Raw genomic sequence first — 18355 nt, forward strand, 5'->3', positions numbered from 1 at the left:
TTATTTAGCTCATGCACATTTAATGGGATTACTGATATACTTGGATTAACTGTTTTCTATTTGTTGTCCTTGTTTGTATCTTTTATCTTACTCTCTTTTTGTCTCCTCTGTTTTTATGGGAGCATTTTATATAATTCCCTTTTAGCATAACAATTATATTTCTTTTTTAAAAGTTTAGTTGCTGCCCTAAAATTTGCAATATACATTTACAACTAATCTTAACTTATGTTCAAGTAAAACTGTATGCCTTCGCAGAAGCACCTTAGAACAAGATTATTCCCAATTCCTCCCCACCATTCTTGTAGCATCACTATCATTCATTTCATTTATCCACGAGCTATAACCACTCAGTACATTGTTGCTGTTACTACTTTGAACGAACAGATATCTTCAGGAGAGTTTTGGCCAAAAGTAAATAAATAAACAACAACCCCTTGATTTCGCATCAGTGTCTTACCCATTGATCTAAAAGTCCTTTATGAGGGATCAATATACACCAGGAGCTCAGTATTCTAGCATTGCTGTTCATTAGAATTCATTAACAGCTAAAATCAATTTCCCATTCTGTTCATTTTACTGCCCTGAAATCCTCTTCCCAGCATATCTTTCTAACAAGTTTGGTTCAGTTTAATACCTACTATCCCACTTTCTCCACTAACAAAAAGGGTCAACATCCAACCAGCAATGTACTGCTAAATATTTCACAGCCAGCTTCCAAAAAATAAAATAAAAATACACAGAAGCAGAGTGATTTCTAGAATTCAGCTCTGTGGGGTATAAACACTGCCACTATGGCCAATTCCTGTTTCTTTTTTTTAAATCTTTGTTGCTGAAGGTATTACATATGTCCCCTTTTCCCCTCATTGACCTCTCCCAGCCCCCCTTCACCACCCTATTGTCTGTGTCCATGGGTTATGCAAATATGCATACCAGTTCATTGGTTGATCTCTTCTCATCCACCCACCATCCCCTGCCTTCCCTCTGAGGTTTGACAGTCTGTCGGATGCTTCTGTGTCTCTGGGTCTATTTTTATTCATCAGTTTATGTTGTTCATTAGATTCCACTTATGAGTGAGATCATGTGATATTTATCTTTCTCTGACTGGCTTATTTTGCTTAGCATAATGCTCTCCAGGTCCATCCAGGCTGTTGCAAATGGTAAGACTTCTTTCTTTGATACAGCTGTGTAGTATGCCATTGTGTAGATGTATCACTGGTTTTAATCCATTCATCTGCTGATGGGCACTTAGGCTGTTTCCAAATCTTAGCTATGGTAAATTGTGCTGCTATGATCATAGGGGTGCATACATTCTTTCCAGATTGGTGTTTTGGGTTTCTTAGGATATATTACTAGAAGTGGGATCACTGGGTCAAATGGTAGTTCCATTTTTAATTTTTTGAGGAAACTCCATACTCTTTTCCACAGTGGCTGCACCAGTCTGCATTCCCACCAGCAGTGAACAAGGGTTCCCTTTTCTCTACATCCTTGCTAGCACTTGTCCTTTGTTGAATTGTTGATGCTAGCCATTCTGACAGGTTTAAGGTGGAACCTCATGGCCTTCTTTTTTTAAATATATTTTTATTGATTTCAGAGAGGAAGGGCGAGGGGAGAGAAAGATGGAAACATCAATGATGAAAGAGAATCATTGATTGGCTGCCTCCTGCATGCCCCCTACTGGGGATCACGTTGGCAACCCCTAGGAGATGTATCAGTAAACATATTGCTACCAGAGATGTCTGAGATTTTGCTGCCAATGATTGCATTTCTTACATTTAAGTCTTTAATCCATTTTGAGTTTATTTTTGTGTATGGCATAAGTTGGTGGTCTAGTTTCTTTTTTATTTTCTTTTTTCTTTCTTTCTTTTTTTTTTTTTTTTTTTGCCTGTATCTGTCCAATTTTCCCAACACCATTTATTGAAGAGACTGTCTTGACTTCATTGTATGCTCTTGCCTCCTTTGTCAAATATTGAGCATAATGGCTTGGGTTGATTTCTGAGTTCTCTATTCTATTCCATTGGTCTAAAAATTAAGATACTTAGAAATAAACTTAACCAAGGAGATAAAAGACCTGTACTGAGAAAACTACAGGATGTTGAAAAAAGAGATAGAGGAAGAGATACACAAGTGGAAGAATATACCGTGTTCATGGGTTGGTAAAATCAACATCATTAAAATGTCCATCCGACCCAAAGCAATCTACAGTCTCAATGCAATCCCTATGAAAATACCAATGGCATATTTCACAGAACTAGAACAAACTCTCCAAAAATTTATATGGAATAATAAAAAACAACAACAACAACAAATAACTGCAGCAATGCTGAGAAAGAAGAACAAAGCTGGAGGGATCACAATACCAGATATCAGTTATACCACAAAGCTACCGTACTCAACACAGCCTGGTTCTGCCCTGTGGCCAAATTCAAGCTCTCCACAGGACCTCACCCGACGGGGAGTTGGAAAGAGACAGACACTGTAGCACAGGATCATGTCATACTCCCACGGTGGACAATGGAAATAACCTCAGGAGCATCAATAATAGTAAGTTGATGGAAAGTAATTTTGTAGTGATAAGTTTTGAGAATGTATAATATTTCTTTTACTATCATTAATTTTATTGTAAGCTTATATAATTTAAATGTTAATAATGTCTGCATTTAGCAATTAGCTCACAGTGTTCCTAGAAACACACCGGTCCGGTCGACACGCTGGTTTGAGGGGCTCTCGCATGCTCTCAAATGGCACTGTAGTGAAAGGATGCAGCAAGCATCGTAATGAGAAGGGCCCTGGATTTTAGCTCAGAGACTGTGGGTGACCTGCGTAATTTCTCTGGCTTTAGTGGCTCTCAAAATACATCCGATTCAAGCCACAGGGCCCTGATTTCCAGCTTTCCATTGCCACGCCAAAAAACTCTATTCTGCTGCCCTTCCCACTTTACACATGTAGATTCCTTTCCACCCAAACACCTTTACAACATGAATAAGCATTTTTCATAATAATTGCTAACATTTATTGAACATATACTATGTGGCAGGAATATATTAATAATAACTTATTAATCCCCCACAACTCAATGAGACAGATACTCTGATTATGACCATTTCAAAGATGAGTAATAAATACACGAAGAGGATTAACAAATTGCTACCACGGCCTCTTTCACTTAATCATTGCAACCTAAGTAAATAAATGAGAACATTCCACTATGAAGGGGTCATTTTTAGGACTACTCAGCGTTGTGATATTTCAAAGGGAAACCTGATAAAACAGGAAGTGTGTTTGTGGGAGCAGATACACGGAAGAAATACCCTATTTTACCAGGGTCAATATTTTTTGATGGCTTACATTTTTTAAAGGCTCTTTCTGCCCTAGCCGGTTTGGGTCAGTGGGTAGAGCATCAGCCTGTGGACTGAAGGGTCCGGGCTTTGATTCTGGTCAAGGGCACATGCCTGGGTTGTAGGCTCGATTCCCAGTGGAGGGTGTGCAGGAGGCAGCCAATCAATGTTTTCATTATTGATGTTTCTATCTCCCTCTCCCTTCCTCTCTGGAATCAATAAAAATATATTTAAATAAATAAATAAATAACGAAAAGGCTCCCTCTGCCGGCTCGTGTTCTGAGTGGTTTAGCACAGGCCCATGAAGCAAGAGGTCACCAGTTCGATTCTCAGGGTTGAGGACTTGATCCCCAATGCAGGGGGTGTAGTAGGCAGCCTATGGATGTTTCTCTCATCAATGTTTCGATCTCTCTATCCCTCTCCTTTCCTCTCTAAAATCAATAAAAAGAAGAAAAAGTAGCCCTAGCCGGTTTGGCTCAGTGGGTAGAGCGTCGACCTGCAGACCAAAGGGTCCTGAGTTCCATTCGAGTCAAGGGCACGTACCTTGGTTGCAGGCTCCTCCCCAGCTCCCGCTGTGGTTGGGGCTTGTGCAGGAGGCGACCAATGGATGTGTTTCTCTCACACCCATGTTTCTCTCTGTCTTTCCCTAAGAATCAATGGAAAACACCCTCGGGCAGTGCCCGTCTCCTGCTTCCAGTGTTTGGAGGGAACAGCCCCAGGGACGCCCCTTCTTCCAGCCTCGGTCAGGCTCCGGGTCTTATCCAGTCCCCACCTTCAGAGCCACCTCGGGGACCAGCCAACACCCCGCTGTCGCTTCCTGCCTTCACTCCTCGTGGCCCAACAACCACGGGCTCCAGATTCCTCAGCATTACCCCCACCCCCAACCCCCCACACACACACAGGAGGAGGCTACCTGTCTCTGGGCGTCTCTTTCCACCTGACAGGGAGGCCCTGGAGGGCGAGGAGGGAGGGGACACGTCTTCCTGAGTTGGAGAAGCCGAGGGCGCTGAGCCTCTTAAGACAAACCCAGCGAGGGGCGCTTCTCTCCAGGACGAGCTGGAGCCTCCCCAGGGGAGGGGGTGACACTGGGAGTCCAAGGAGGCCATGGCCTTGGAGAGGAGCCTGGCCCAGGCCCTTTCGGAGCCGCAGGCCCTGGTGCTGCCCGCAGACCCTCTGCAGAACCACGTCCGGGTGAGGAGGGCGGCTCATCAGGAAGATAGGCCACACCTGGCCCCCCTCCGCAGGTGGCGGCCCCCGGGCGGGGCTGGCGAGTGTCTCTCCCAAAGGCTCCCCCTCCAGCACCGTCAGGCGCCTGGGGGCCTGGAGGCCTTTGGGGGCCCCTCTGTGTCCCCCTGAGGTCTCCCCAAAACCACACTAGGCGTCCTTTTACCACCTGGAGCCTCTCCCAGGCACTGAACCAAATGCAACAATAAAGCTTTTTGCAGGCAGGCAGGAAGGAAGAAAGGGGGGAGGGAGGGAGGGAGGGAGGGAAGGAAAGAGAAAAATATCCTTGAGTGAGGATTAACAAAACAACAAAAAAGAAGAAATAATAAAATAAAATAAAAAGGCTCCTTTCTCTTAAAAAAAATGTAATATCCTATAGTAGGTCCTGACATAGGAAAGAATTCTTCATTAATTAAAAAAAAAAATACTGCTTTACTATGCAATGAGCAAGATGGCAGCATACAGTAATACAAACTTATTAGATACAAACAAATGAGATAGTCCCTTACCGCCCCCCCCCCCCAATAAAAATCACATAAGATAGCACTGATTACTGTGATAATTACCTTCATTTTCACCATCTGGTTCTTCTGAATAGAGAGAGTGTGTGCCCATGAGCCTGAGAACAAGACTGGGAACTGTTGTTATCTTGAAACATTACAACATGTGAAAATAATTGCTTTTAGTGTGGCTAATACTCATATCACACACAACACAACTTCAGGGCAAAATTCTTGTCTGTGTTCCATAGAATAGTTTGACTCCTACATTCAACTCTCCTCAATATGCACACAACTGACTAAACAGTCAAAGACTGAATAAATTTTGCATAAAATTTTCCAAACTAACTCAGTGATGAAAACTCATACACAAGAATAGGGAGTTCGTTTATTTATTTCCATAATGTGCATCACCAGGTGACTTGAGTTTTTAAAGAAAGATAACATATGTGCACTTTCTGCGCTGGTCATTCTCCGGGTGCCCCTCAATCCTGCCCCCCCCTTCCCTGCTCTGTGCCAGGGGGGCTGACCTCTCTCATCGCCTCGACCCCTGTGCCCTCTGGCTTCCGATTGGTTTGGGACAATGGGAGGAACTGACAGGATATTGAAACATGTTGGAAAGAGATGGGGTGAGAGTTTTATGCCCCTGCCTTGCTGTGGTTCTGAAGGACTTCAATATTCTGAGGCCACAGATCCTGTCACACAGCCCCCCTTACCCTTCCACCTCCTGGTCCCTTCAGACCTTCACGGGGTAACAGCTTCCACTGTTGCTAACCCCTCAGGTGCCCAACACCCCTTCTGGGTTCCTTTCCCACTAACCACACCTCCTTAAGCAGGCCCTTCATTACCCTCATATAGTTAAACACTGTGCATGTCCCTTGTCCAGCCATTCATGGAAACACCATGCTTCAAAGAAATGAAATATGCATATCAGAAATATTTTAAATGATGAGGTGGATGATTTGTTCTATGTGATAACTTGTCATTGTATGTGTATGTTTGTGTGCACATAGATACATATTTTCTCTTCTCAATATTCCTTCGAACAAAGGGTAAATCCTGAGCTATTTGGTTTAGGTAAACCTGACTTAAAAGCCGCTTTTCAGGAGATGTACCTGTCGCATACATGGAGGCATCCTGGAAATGCAAGGTGTAGCTGAGTGCCGAAGAAAAGAAAGTAAAGATGCATCTTGGTCTCTGGCCATGGTTTTGGCTACTTAAATAGTGAAAGCCAACAGAGTCCAGAAAAAAATAAGACCCATTCTATCCCACGTTGTACAACTAGTTTTACAGTTTTTCATTATCACCTTGAAGAACTTTATTTTGCTGCCTTTTTCACTTTTGATCTATAGACTAGAGGCCTGGTGCATGAAATTCATGCACAGGTAAGGTCCCTAGGCCTGGTTGGTGATCAGGGCTGATTGGGGCCTTCTGGCTGCCTGCAGGGGTCTCCCTACCCTGGCTGCTGGCTGCCAGCTGCCGGCTGCCGGCTGCCGGCTGGGTCCTTCCTTCATTCCATGCCTCACCCTGGTGATCAGCCCATGACATGGTGAGCAATGGAACTCCCACTCTCCCGGTTGAACTCCCGAGGGGACACTTTGCATATTAGCCTTTTATGTATACAGATTCCTTTTCAGTCACACACAAATAAAGTGAACTAATAATCATTGTCCATAACAATAATACTTGATAACATTTATGAAACCAAATATTGCATGGGACATGTGCTGATTCTCTGAAATTCAAATTTAACTAGGTGTCCTGCTTTCTTAAATTTTGTTGTGGTTTGATTTTGCTAAATCTGGAAACTCCACACATGTGTGAGGGGCTAGCATCCTGGGCAACAAAGCCGTAGAACATTGCCATCATTGCAGAAAACGCTACTGCAGAGTTCTCTTCCAGATGCTTGTGAGCTCCATTCACATCATGTGCTTCCCGTGCATAAAAACCAACAACGTGCTCTGCATCGTCCTCTCGCCCCCTGAAGGGCAACACATTTTTATAAAAACAGACACTTGTGTCATTGAAATCCTGAACACTTATACTGACTGTATTTGTTTGGGCTGAAGTAAATATAGAATGAACCTTTTGACCACCAGATTTGAAGTTAACACATTGGGGAGTTGAAGGTCACTTTCCCCAATAATTAACCTTGTGAGACAGCCTTCTTGTCAATAACACATCTTTTTAAAATTCTGTAAAAAAATAAAATCTCCATACAGAAATGTGTTTAATCCGTTACCTGTCTAGTTTCAAAAATAGTCAGAAGTCTTGACATTCCTTCATGATATGTGGTAGAGACTGGCTACTCTCATGGTATCATTCTGATTTCTTCCCATATAGTTCTCTAAATCTGGCCAGAAATAGCTTTCTTATGTTTTAAACTCCCCTTCCATCAGCACCTGATAAATATGTTGTTAGAATCCTCGATACATTATTTAGAAACTAAAGGAATAGATTGTGTTAAAGGGAGGCATGAAGGAGATTGACCTCTGTCTTTCTAATAAAATTGGGAGAGACAGGATCCTTCCAGCCCAATCAATGCCATTAATTAGTTATTGAAGCAAATGAATGATTCTCTTTACCTGTTCTCCAAATTTAGGAGGAGCTAATATGGTCAATTAACCTTTGGCATCATGAATCTGAAGCAATTTGGAAAAAGACTATTTTTCATTCCCCGGGGCTATTCTCCTGCCCCATGGACTCTAAGAGAAAACTCTACCCAAGACATTCCAATAAACACGGAAGGAAAAGCCCCGAAGCCCTGATGCCAGAGAGGTGAGAACCCCCAGGAGGATGTGGGCCTTGTTTCTGGAGGGAGGAAGCTGGAGCGCTCTCAGCGGGACTAAGAGCATCTTTCTCTTTATGCAGCTTCTCTGATCAGGCCTGCGGATGGGCATCAGTTTACCCGTCAGTAAGTGGAGTTGAATAATATATACTTACCACTCGATAGTAAATGAATATTGAAGATCTTTGGCTAAAGAGGGCCATGAATATGTAAAAGCACTGTGAATACAAATCAAGCATTCATGACTTAGTAAAAGCTCAATATGTTGATAAATCTTGAGTTTTTGCAAATGCTGAGATGTTTCACTTCGATTCAGAATATATAATAGTCAGGGATTGAGGTTCAGCCAGAGAGGCTTTATGCAAAGGACACATATGTAACTACATTCAGCAAAAAGCTGTACATCTGGCATGGAGGGGGAAATTGCAGGGACCAGTCAGTCAAAAGTTCTGACTAACACGTCTTCCCTGCTTTTGATAGCTCTCTTATTTCCAGTCTTGGCCTCGGCACTGAAGCCTCGGGGCTGAGGGGGTGGGGAAGAAAGGTGGAGATTTTCCTCAGGCAAAGCTCTGCTTTGCCCCAACTCCACTGCAGCAGAGGTAGCCGGCCTCCGCCCGGTGGGGAGCCCAGGAGCCCCGAGAGGGCCCTGCTCGGCAGTCATGCGGAGGTGATGGGAGGAGAGCGCTGAGATGGGTGCAGACATGCAGATGAGTTTGCAGAGTGAGGCAGAGGCGCCGGCCACTCTGCACCTTGCTGCTGGTTAGGAAAGGAGCCTCGAGCCCTGGACAGGAGCAGACCACACACCATGGGAGGCGACTTGGTGGCCTCTGCCTTCTTCACCTGGACACAGTGCACCTGTGCCGTGAACAGCTGCACAGTCAGTCGCATCAGGGGCCCGAATATGAACTTGGGAGAGGTCTTTGGTCTCTTCAGAAGGATGAATTTGTCTGTGTGAAGACATGGGATTAACTTTCATGTTTTGATGACTTGCTCCTAAAAGCCCTGTGCTCTCCAAACTCAGCTTTCTGGGTACCTACAGGTGTCACCTCTTTTCCATTTAGGAGTACAGGGTTAATTCAGTAGCTAGGAATACCCATTAGAGTTGACTCTGAGCTTCCTAGCAGCCAGGGCAAAAAGGAAGTTTAACTGTCCTCATGATTGGGAAAAGATGGTAACATACCCATTCCACTGGAGAGATCTTTTGTACTTTCCACTCTAGAAGAATTTCTCTAGTGGAATTTCACTTGGGAGCCACTGAGGGATTACAGGCCACAACAGCATCAACAGTCAACAGCAGACTCCGTGGCAAGGCCCCTTGGGCTGTGGTTTCTCCTAACAAACCTGGATACCAGCAAAGCCCAGTTGAGTCAATGCTGAGAAAGCTCAGCTACTTAACTGTGCATCTTTGGTGCTTGATTTAATTTAAAAATATCGTATCTGGGATAGGAAGTCCCCAGCCTGGTCCTCAGAGCAGCGATTCTCAAATGTCATCTGCAGTTAACTTCTGGCTCGTGAGTGAGAGATTTTTCGCTGCCCGTCAGGGAAAGGCGAAAAAGAAGAGCAAGACATGCACATGTCATTGCAAATCAGTTAACGCTCCTCACCTGGGTAGGACCACACCTTATTCTAAGATTCTGTCCTCCCACCTTTGGAAGGGTTAAAGGTTCTCTCTTTGACATAATGATGGTGGAGCAGATGGTAGTTTTTTATTTTGTGTTGTTTGTTGAATGTATTAGCCAACGTGAACTTAACAACTATATTCACCCCAAGTCCGAGGGGTGGCTACAACTGGTTCATGAAGCCCGATGGACTCTGTCCCCAATGGCACTGCTGAACGTAGCAGCCAGCTGAAAGTTGCACTTGGCGCTGAGAGCTTGGCGCAAGTGCGCCTGCTCCATGCCGGGGCTGAGGATTGCAGTCTCCCCACTGTGCCCCGTGCAACAGGCTCCCCACTGCCCCAGAGTGGGGCCTCGAGACCGCCTGCAGGAAGCAGCCTGGGGTAGAAGTTTAACACACACCTGGTTGAAACCCCATTGTTCCCCTGTTTGAGACAGTGTTATCTGTCACCTGCTTTGGATGTAAAGAAGGTTCTCTTGTTTTGACCATTCTTCTGATGTTCATCACCACAAAGCAATGCTTGCCCACCGTAGAGTTAGTTGTAAAACGTGATCCCAGATCATCTAATGCGTGGGAGTGGGCCTGCCATCAGGAAAGGTTAATGCTGTGCAGCTGAATACAAATGAGTGCCTGTGGAGATCTACCCTTGACCAAGTCCACCCTGGGTCCCGCTCACAGGATAAGAGGTCAGGACACAGTACAGGGTGAGGTCACCCCGTGTTTCTGCTGATACAAGGAGGCAGCCGTACCTTAGCGCTCACTGACCTTCCCTTCCCGTCTCCAGGAAATCGAAGTTGTCCCACCTCAGGGTTCACAGGTCACCTACCCACTGTCATACTTTTCTTGAAGGCAAACACCACGACTCCCCCAAACGTTCCCACAGTTTAAAAAAGTGAACACTTTGCCATTTGCAGCAACATGGTGGCCCTAAAGGGCATTATGCTAAGAAAAATAAGTCAGACAGAGAAAGACAAATACTCTTTGATTTCACTTATATGTGGAATCTAAAAAAAACAACAACAACACAAAAAAACACAAAACAAACAAACCAGACTTCTAGATACAAGGAAAAGTTGATGTTTGCCAAAGGGCAGGGGGTAGAGGGATGGGAACAAACAATAACAAATAATTGGATGCTTGGCAGCAGGCACCATCCTTGGGAAGGGGTTGTAACTATAATGAGGGAAGCAGTGTCGTTTGCAGGCAGGCTCTGTGCTCCAGGTGCTTGAATCCTGATCCTCACACACGAAAATAACCGCAAGATAGGCATTGTTTTTCTCCTTTTACAGATGTGGACACTGTGATGCAGGTGAAACTGTAGCCCGGAGTCACAGAAGGCTGAGCAGCCGAGTAGTCAGGATTCAGACCGGCCCCTTCTGATTTCACACCAGGCCCCATGTTGTTTGAAGGGGACGCGGCACCTTTCTGCAAAGAGCTCAGTCAGGTAATCCTGTTGCTGTTGGCGGTCAGGCCCCGAGCACCCCTGCCAGTCTCTGATGCTCAGGGAACTTCCCACCTAGGAGTCCGTATTTCCCGAGACAGAAGGCAGAAACTCATGAATCATGAATTTTCTGACCCATGTGTGGGCCTGCTGTCAGGAAATGTTAATGCGGTACAGCCGAATACAAAAGAGTGACTGTGGAGATCTACCCTTGACCAAGTCCACCCTGAGTCCCACTCACAGGATAAGAGGTCAGGACCTAACCCTAGCCCTAACCTTAAACCCTAACCCTAACCCCTAACCCTAACCTTAACCCCTAACCCTAACCCCTAACCCTAACCTTAACCCCTAACCCTAACCCCTAACCCTAACCCTAACACTAACCCTAACCCCTAACCCTAACCCTAACCCTAACCCTAAACCTAACCCTAACCCCTAACCCCTAACCTAACCCTAACACCTAGCCTCTAGCCCCTAACCCGTAACCCTAACACCTAGCCTCTAACCCCTAACCCTAACCCTAACTCTTAAACCTAACCCTAACCCTAACCCCAAACCCCTAACCTAACCCTAACCCTAACCCTAACCCTAACCCTAACTGACCTGTGACTTAGGCTCCTTCAGTCCATGGCACCTGCTTGACACTTTCCTTCGGAAGAGAGTGGAATGAGGAAAAACTGCCCTGGGGATTCCAGTCTGTGAAGGGCAACAGCAGAGCCATCCAGCCTTTGGAGGCAGCAGAGGTAGAGGTTCTCCAGGCGGCATCCACGCCCGGGATGAAGGGGCCAAGTTGTGATGCCGGTGCCCCGTGGACAGCAGGGTGGTCTACACTAGAGTGGTCCACACGTGGACATGGACCCCAAACGCTACACCGGATTTTCTGACTCTCCCAGAAATTCTCTGAGCACTCTAATGTTTTTTAGTCCACCTGAAAACTTGCTGTGAAATGTACCCCACTTACACGTTTATAGATTAAAAATATAGGCTTTGGACCCTCCGGGTATTTTCATTTGGAGCTAGAAAACTAACAAATAAGCAAAAACATAAAATATAAGGAAATTATAGGTTATGTTGTAAGCTAAGGAAAAAAAAAAGGAAGTGGGGTAGAATAAAAGGGACCCAGAAGGTAGGGTGAGGTCTCCTTGCAACTTTGAATAAGGTAGTCTGAGCAGCTCCCACTGAGGAGGTGACCTTTGAGCAGCCTACAGGGAACTGAGGCGTGATCCGTGTGGCTCTCGCAGGGAAGAACTTTCCCGACTTAGCAAAGAGATAGAAGAGCAGGGGCCCGCAGGCAAGAGTGGGCCTGTCTGTGACACATCACCTGTACATTGTACTGTGTGCCCACCACCCAAAGTCAGGTCATCTTCCATCACCATATGTTTGACCCCCTTTCCCCAGGACTACCACCCACCCGCTTCCCTCTGGTAACCACCATCCTACAATCTGTGTCTATGAGGTTTTGTGTGTTTGTTTTTCTTGTTTGCTCATTTGTTACTTTCAGCTTTCTATCGCACACATGAGAATCAGCATGACTCTCTAACAACTGAGCCACCTGGCCAGGGCCACCAAAAAGTTTGAGTAAATAAAAAAGTGACATAAGGAATGGTCAACTCTGATACTTGAAAAAAAAAAAAAGCAGACAGAGCATGCAATTAGAAGCAGCATTTGCTGGATTCCACTAAATAAACAGACTCATCACAGGGGCCAGGGAGAAAAAGAGTGGGCCTATTTACTCCAGGAATCCTGGGGGGCGTGAGAGGGAAGGAGGTGAGGGAAGCTCAAATTGGGTCAGGGATGATCATGATGGCTCTGACCACACTGTAGCATATCAAAGGTGGGAGGTTGGAAGCTTGTGAACATATCTCCAAGGTAGAGCTAAAAGGACTTTGCTGACAGATTGAAAAAGAATAAGAGATAAATCTCAAGTTTTAGGCCTGGGCTACTGGAGGGTTGTAGTTGTCATAGCTTGGCTGAACAAACCTGGGAAGAAGATAAGGAGGTCATTTGGGACATTCAAGTGAGGTGTTAACAGGCCTAGAGCTTAACCGTTTGAAGCTGCGGAAAAGGTCCAGGCTGCAGATGGAAACTGGAGTGTTGTCCACACATGGGTACATTTGGTGCCATGATGGAGGTCGAGGAAGGGGTTCATATCCAGGGAAAAGAGGACCAAGGAAGGGCCCTGCAGCACCTTGGGCACCAAGAGAAGAAAAGAAAGAATCAGCAAAACACACTGAAAAGGAGCAGGAAAAATGTAGGAGAAAAACAAGAATGTGGTACCATTTGTGTTTAAACTTCTAATTTTGAAGACATCAGAAGGCTGCTAAAACATCCCATTCATTTTCTTTCTGGTTAAGAAAGAAAATGATCTTATAGCTCTTGACAGGAGGGAATGAGGGAGGGGGGAGGGAAGGAAAGAGATGGTAAAGAAAGAGAAGGCAAGAAAGAGAGGGAGGCAGAAGGACAAAGCAGGAAACACAGCACAGTAGCCCTTCAGGCACAAACACTTCCAATTGTCCGACTCAATCCTGCTTTAAAACTCATCTGAACTGTGTAGGGTCATTTGTAACATGTTATTAGGCTGCTTTCCTTTTTCTCTTGGAAGGAAGGAAGACAGAAAGGGTTGTTCTAGATGCATCTACCTAGTTATTTAATCATAAAAACAATTCTGAGATATATGAATTATTACCCCTTTTGTGGACGGGGAAGTTGGGGACCTGTAAAATAATGTAAATTGTGCCTGGGTGGCATGGATCAATGGTTGAAGGATAGACCTATGAACCAGGAGGTCACAGTTCGATTCCCGGTCAGGGCACATGCCCTGGTTGCAGGCTCGATCCCCAGTGTGGGTCATGCAGGAGGCAGCTGATCAGTAATTCTCTCTCATCATTGATGCTTCTCTCTGATGCTACCTTCCTCTCTGAAATCAATAAGAATATATTTTTAAAAAATAACATAAATTGCAAACATGATGAGACATAGATCCTAGGAAGCTCACTGCCTCCTCCCAGTTGACTTGAGGCAGATTCGGCCTCTGCCAGGCTCCCTCCCCTCCTTTCCCTGAAGGTGGAGGCTGCTCATGGGGCTGAGGAAGTTGCCTCCAGGGACTCCCTCAGTCTGTGCTGTTTTGTGTTAAAATGGAATTGTGCTTGTTAATGGGTAGTGAATAAATTATAGCTCTCCCTTTAATTAATCATTGCTCTGCACTATTTATCGCAGTGCTAATGGAATATTTGTGTAATTATTTCTCCATATGTGGAGGTAACACTTTAAACCTTTTAAAATGTCACCAAAGAAGCGACTTGTGGATGCTTCTGGGATAGTTTTGCTAGCAGAGCATGTGTTTTTAAAAATACGTTTTTCTGTCAGAACTAAACTCCATGAGAAATGTCAGTCTCAGACAAGATTATAAAAAAGTGTGTTAAGACAAGTCCCAAGGTCACCCCATATAAAATAAGTTGGCCAATAAATTGATGTTCAGTTTGGTTCATACAACCTTTCTAGAACACTCTAGGACATGAAAAGAGAGTCATGTAGACCTGCCTTGGATCCTGGCTCTCCTATTTCCTGACAACATTTAATGAGCAGGGTTCCAAATCTCCTGACCCTCATCGCACCTTCCATGCTTCACTCCTGTCTCTGATTTGATATGCTCATGGTGTTGGCCATACTCATTCAGAGGAAACACTGCCACACCTGTCCCCACAGAGCCCACATCCCCTCCACCTGCCTGCCCTGTCCTCTGGGCGGGCAAATGCAAAGAAAGACTTCATACCTTGCCACTGAGCATCCACAGCAACCACACTGTGCTGGTTAGTCCTGTGACCGTAGGCTATAACTATGCGAGCATAGGAGGATTTGTAACCACACGGCAGAGCAGACCAGGGAGGGCTTCCTGGAAGAAGTGGCCCTTGGATTAACCCTTACACTTAGCCAGGAAAAGGAGTAGGGGTGGGAGGAAGAAGAGCTGCAAGCTCTGAGAGTAGCCGCAGGGTGAATGTGCCTTTTCACTTATCCTCTTGGTCTCTATCGTTTTCAACATCCTTCTTGCTACCTTCTCTGGCAGCAGTTGTGTGTTGCCTACCCAATACCCACTTCTCTCTGGAATGAATGGGGAAGGGAAACAGCTGCCAGTCTCCCCGCATCCAGGTGGGGGGCTTGGAGACGTCTCCCCAAGAGAAAGGAAGTACGCCGTTCTTCCCTCCTCTCTCCTTCCTGGGGTGTGGAAGGTGCGTGTGAGGGCCAGAGCGCTGGCAATCCTCTGGGACAGAGGCAGAGGGAACACGGGGGAAGTGGAGGCAGACGCTGGGAGCTCCTGGGCAACGTCATGAAGCCACTTGCCTCCGCAACTTCTTTTATGTAAGAATCAGGTAAACCATCACCTCGTCTGGGTCATTACCAGTTAGCGTTCTTTCTATTATATGCAGCCGTCCCTAAGTGATCCACCTCTCAGGACCAGCCTGGCTCACAAATAATGAGCGTTTCCTTCTCTAGATTCATAGCGCTTGTTTGCACCACTCACCGGACAAATAAATCTCCGCCCGGAGACACCGGTTGCGGGGCTATTTCACTTTTCCTGGATTTATATAAACCTCCCCAACCAGCAACAAGCTTCTGGAGGAAGAGCATCAGGCCATATATCTGTGCCTGTCACTCAGTTCCTAGACAATTCCCTGGCAGCGCCTGCATGCTTAATAGCTGTTCACTGTCGGATTATGCCACGATTGCCCTTCAGAAAAAACGTGGGGCTTTTAAATCTTTGTTTCAAACTCTTCAGGAAGGGCAATAACAGTGTAAAGGAAACTATCCCCTCTAAGGAAAAAAAAAGACAAAAACTCAACCCCCAGAGTAATGGCTCTGCGATGCCGTAATATGACAAGGCGTAGCCAAGAAATCACTCGCGTTGCTTCCTTGGAAATAGGCGTTGGTAGCCCTCGCCTATTTGGCTCAGTGGATAGAGCGTCAACCTGCGGACTGAAGGCCCAGGGTTTGATTCTCCAGGGCACATGCCCGGGTTGTGGGCTCGATCCCGTGTGGGGCGTGCAAGAGGCGGCTGATCAATGATTCTCACATCATTGATGGTTCTTTCTCTCTCTCCCACCCTTCCTCTCTGAAATCAATAAAAATATTTTTTTTAAAAATAAAAAGCAATAGGCGTTGGTAGCACAGAGACCCCCTTCCAGACAGAAGCCAGCCCCCCTGTGAGCAGAGCCTCGCCTTCTGAGTTTGTCACCGCTGAGATGTCTGACCCTGGAAACAGCCTCACGCACAAGGGAGCTGTTGGTGCTGGAAGTCAGATGGCCCCACACATGCTTGCCCTCCACGTTTCTCCCAAACGCAGCCTTCAGTGCCACTTGCACAAACGCTGTGCCTCCCCCTGGACAGAGCCGCTGGTTTGCCTTTGGAAGCCTCAGGGCTGTGCTCTGGGGCTGCCTACCTCCCTGCAAGCACTGTGTCTGCAGACTGTCCTTAGCACTTACCCACACAGCCCGTGGGACAAGGCCAGGGAAACTGAGGAAGGGGGGGTGGGCCATCCCATCTGTATATCCACCAAATACAAGACATGAAAAAGAAAAAAACACAGGCAAGACGATGTACAGTATCAAAAGAAAACAAAAATCACTTTCTAATGGGCTTCCTCTTCGCCAGCTCTGAAGCGAGGCACTTGCTTCCTCCTTGTTAACATTTGCCTTTTGAGTAATTTTTTCCACTGTAAGCACTTTCTAAAAAATCGTTTTCACACATTTCTCCGATACATGATTCCTTTCAGCATTCCTCCATGCGCACATTCTGGGACCCCAGCTCTAAATAGAAAAGACTTTTATTATGTCCATTAACCATGGACATGTGTGCTCCAAAAGTTTCCTGACACGCAGTCATTTGTGGTTTTTAATTATAAACAGAAAATATTCACTAGAAAAATAAAGCAGCAAGCCCATAAATACATCTTTATGCATTTGCTCGCGGACGACAGAGCATTTGGATACACGGCTCTCCCGGCTGCCAGCTCCAGGATGTGAGCACGTGTGCGTTTAGAAACACACAGAGAGGAACATACACTCACATGCACATTCAAGTCCATGCATCGTACTGGACTCTGGCATCTTTAACTTAGAGTACCGCTGTCGGTTTTTCCTTTTAATTTCAGAGAGGAAGGGAGAGGGAGAGAGAGATAGAAACATCCATGATGAGAGAGAATCACTGATCGGCTGCCTCCTGCACACCCTCTACTGGGGACCAAGACCACAACCCGGGCATGTGCCCTGACCGGAAATCCAATTGTGACCTCCTGGTTCATAAGTCGATGCTGAACCACTGAGCCATGCTGGCTGGACCCACTGTCTTCTTTCTAAAATAAAGAAACGGGTTTTCCTCACCAGCTCTCACTCTACATGAAGGTGAATTGGCAAAGGCAACGCCCAGTAAAATACTTGACAAACAACGTCATATTTATTGAATGCGTTTTATTTTAACAACCAAAAAATTCTAACAGCCTAACAATGCACATAAGTTAAAAATTAATTATCACTTAGTGATAACAAAGATAGTTGATTTACATGGAAAAAAGAACATTTACAATATGTTAATCCTTATTCACATTGTTGATACCGCAATAAAACACAATTTGTTTTTCATTTCACACACACAAAAAGGCGGGAAATTGTGCTTTGTCAAGAGGCACTACAAGAGAAAGTTTCTTCTTCCAAATAGATATTATATGACAGATATTGAATAAATAGACATATATGCATTGTAATTCGCAAAGATCTGGCAAGACCACAGGCTAAAATGCCCACAGATTCACTTAGAAACACTGCAAACTTGGCAGTGAAATTAAAAAATAAAAGGCAAGACTTAGCATTGGAAAATACCTAATAAATTTTTGGTTGAAGTGTAAAAGATACCAAATGCGGATGCCATCCATCGATGAACCACCTTGTAAGAGCTTGGCAAATCAGCTTCCGTTCCGTGGACAGAGTGACCTTCAGCGACAGTGTCAGAAGACAATTTGGAGAGAGTAACTCGGAGATCAGGGGGCGGCCGCGGCCTTTCTGATGAAAGCCGCAGCGCGCTACAGGAGGAGGGGGGCTGGGCCCAGGCTTTAACCGCAAACAACCATCCCTTCGCAAAGGTATGTGATGCTCGTGTGGAGACCATCTTTTCAACATCGGTATTGGGAAAAGTACAGGAACATGTCCCTTTAAAAACTCCAGAGGTTACTGAGCAGCTAGAATTAGCTTGTATTGCAACGTCTTCTCCCTGTATAGTGTAAGTTCTGAGTTAATATCTACACATAGAGGTTTGTTTTTTTTTAACTCCTACCTCTTATACCTTTCAAATATATAAATAGTATTAACAGTTATATTACAATGGTTGTGTAGTAAACAGAAAATAACTTTCAAAGTGATATTGCATGAGGTCTTTGACAAGGTTGCATGAGAACACAACTCAA

This window comes from Myotis nattereri (assembly GCF_964212035.1).
Source record: "Myotis nattereri genome assembly, chromosome: 7".
Lineage (NCBI taxonomy): Eukaryota > Metazoa > Chordata > Mammalia > Chiroptera > Vespertilionidae > Myotis > Myotis nattereri.